A 3,290-nucleotide genomic window follows, 5' to 3' on the forward strand; every position below is an offset into this window, starting at 1 on the left:
ATTTGCTTTCTTTCCACTTGTATATCTTACTTGGAGGAATGTCTATTCAAGTGTTTTGTCCATTTTTAAATTGGGTTGTTTGTCTTTTATTGTTAAGTCAAGAGTTTTTTTTTCATGTATTTTGGATATTAAAACCATATCAGAAATGTGGATTCTAAATATTTTCCCCATTCTATTGCTTCTTGTTTTGCTTTCATGATGAATTACTTTGGTGCACAAAAGTTTTTAATTTCGTTGTATCATTTATCCATTTTTTTTCTTTTGTTGCTTGTGGTTTGGGTATAAAGTCTAAGAAACCATTGACTAACACATGGTCTTAAGGATATTTTCCTATTTTTTTTCCTAATAGCATTATAATTTAGCCCTTATATTTAGGTCTTAATTAATTTTGAATTAATTTCTGCATATGGTTTCAGATAGAGCTCTACCTTCATTCCTTTGCATACAGTTACCCAGTTTTCCTACCACCATTTCTTGGAAGAAACTGTTCTTTCACCATAAAATGGACTTGGTGCCCTTGTCAAAAATCACATAAATGTGAAGGTTTCTTTCTGGATTCTCAATTCAGTTCAATTGATCTCCATGTGTATCCTTGGGTATGTATCATGCTATTTTGATTACTGTAGCTTCATAATAAGTTTAAAATCAGTGTTCTAGTTTGCTAGCTGCTGGAATGCAATATATCAGAAATGGAATGACTTTTTAAAAGGGGAACTTGGTAAGTTGCAAGTTTACAGTTATAAGGCCAAGAAAATGTCCCAATTAAAGCAGATATATAGAAACATCCAATCTAAGGCATCTAGGGAAAGATACCTTGATTCAAGAAGGCCAGTAAAGTTCGGGGTTTCTCTCCCAAGTTAGAAGGCACATGGTGAACGCTGTCAGGGTTTCTCTCTCATCTGGAAAGGCACATGGTGAACACAGCATCATCTGCTAGCTTTCTCTCATGGCTTCCTGTTTCATGAAGCTCCCTGGGAGGTGTTTTCCTCTTCATTTCCAAAGATCGCTGCCTAGTGGACTCTCTGCTTCTCATGGCTATGTCATTCTTCTCTGCTCTCTCTGAATCTCTCTCCTTCTCCAAAATGTTTCCTCCTTTATAGGATTCCAGTAAACTAATCAAGACCCACCTGAATGACCTCAGCCTCCATGGCATTGCCTCTGAAGTTATTTGTCCTCCAATGTGTCCCTTCTCTGAGTCCCCCCCAGTCCAGACTGGCAGTGGCTCTGTTTATACAGGTCCCACAGCACTCTCGTTGGGTTTCTTTGCAGTAGCCTTGGATCATGCCCATTAGACATAAAGAGTTTCCGCAAATCCTTCCTGAATAACCCCATGTCCAATCCTGACTCTCTCTGAAATGGCTGACTGGTTCCACATTTGACTAAATCTTCATGTGGGGCACTATTCTATGGGGTCTCCCTTCCTGGAAGCCCAGAATTTTCCAGAGCATCAATTTGTGGTTTCTTTGTATGCAAGAGTTCAGTTCTCAGCTAATCTCTCTCCTGTCACACTTCACTCTAAGCTATGGGGAGAAACCAGGCTGTACTTTCCACATTTAATTTGGAAATCTCTTCTGCTAAATATCCAAGTTCATGACTTTTAAAATTTGCCTTAATGAGTAAGTTATATATGTGTGTATTTGCACATATATGTGTATTTACATATGCTTATTTCTTTAAAAATCTGCTCATATTCTTAGTATATTCTCTGCCTATTTTGTCCATTTTGTAAAATAATAGTAATATTAAATAGGAGCTATTTTTGTTTTATTTTGTTCTTAATGTACTTAAGCCTATTTGGTGCCCTCATTAGAATTTTATTTTCTTCAATTTTCCTGATTTATGATTTAATAGATTGAGATTGCATCTCTGAAGATTTGGAAAGTAGGGTTACCAATTCCATAGGAATTCCTTTCTTCCTAGGAATAACTCCATAAGAATAAGAAGCATCATTGAAATTCCTTGAAGAAAACATGTCTCTCCAATACTCAAGCAACTATTATCGGTTATTAATTTAACAACAATAATGATAATAATAACATGAATTGAATACATATGATATGCAAAGCACATTAACAAGCAGTGTATATTTCATTTTGATTTAATCTTTGTAACAGTTGTTGGGAATATGGGTTATTATTTCTGTCACCAAGACTTTTTATAATCCATGTTCAGGATCAGTCAATGTTAAGAGACTTTTTCATTCCGATTAAATGACTAGCTATAAAAAATACATGAGAGTATTGTTAGATAAAAACCTATATGATCAATTCCTGGCCCATTCACTTCCCAAAGAAACAAACAAAGAAACAAAACTCCACAAATGGTGCTGCAATAATGGGATACTCACATGGAAAAAGAATGAAATATGACCCTGCCATAGAGCATACCAAAAAAAAAAAAAAAAAAAAAAAAACCTATATGATACTTTCCTACCAAGTGAGAAACCCTAAGGTTATTTAAAAAGGAACTCAAATATTTTGGAATTAAAATTGCATGTCATTTACCTCATGCTTGTTTCTAAAATGATCCAAGATCTTGGTTCTATAAGCTTCTTTCTGAATTTGTGAACCCGGAAACTAGAATCCAGAAACTGTTTTATCTCAGATCTTCAAAAGAAACATTAAGGAAATTAAAATCGATAATCACAGTTTATATTCCTGACCTCATTATAAACCAGTAGTAATCCAAACATTAATATATTTAAGTCTAATTTTGTTGAAAAATGTATCAGCTATTTTTAAATCTAAAAATTAAAAACAAAGGCAGTGGGCCATGGTGGTTCAGCAGGCAGAGTTCTCACCTGCCATGCCAGAGACCCGGCTTCGATTTCCGGTGCCTACCCTTGCAAAGAAAAAAAAAAGATTCTTTAGTGCTCGCTTTGGCAGCACGTATACTAAAACTGGAGAGATACAGAGAATATTGGCATGGCCCCTGTGCAAGGTTGACATGCAAATTCGAAGCATTCCATATTTTAAAAAAAGGCAGATGCTGGGGGTTAGAAATTGGAGCAATTGAGATCATCTCTATGTATCAAAAAATTGTTTTCAATTATACTATGCATAGGAAAGAAATATTAATTTTACCCCTTCAAAGATTTATACATATATATATTTTCTAAACATATATTTTATTTTGGTTAAAAAATAATAGTGACATTTTAATAAACATTAAATATATGAGGTTAGGGGTTAAAACTTTATTTGTAATAAACTTTGGAATTGACCATAGTTAATAAGAAAAGCAGATTCATGATTCTGAAGCTATTGGAAGTATCTTTTCATAGATGGCTT

General features: G+C 34.3%; 1 non-coding gene across 1 annotated transcript; it reads left to right on the plus strand.

The window, feature by feature from the left end:
• The first annotated feature begins 2,869 nt into the window (after positions 1–2,869).
• Positions 2,870–2,974, plus strand: LOC143643005 (U6 spliceosomal RNA). Its single transcript, XR_013156061.1, has one exon. It is a non-coding gene; the product is annotated as a U6 spliceosomal RNA (small nuclear RNA).
• Positions 2,975–3,290: the final 316 nt, after the last annotated feature.

The sequence above is a fragment of the Tamandua tetradactyla genome, chromosome 7 (genome assembly GCF_023851605.1).
Source record: "Tamandua tetradactyla isolate mTamTet1 chromosome 7, mTamTet1.pri, whole genome shotgun sequence".
NCBI classification, from domain to species: Eukaryota; Metazoa; Chordata; class Mammalia; order Pilosa; family Myrmecophagidae; genus Tamandua; species Tamandua tetradactyla.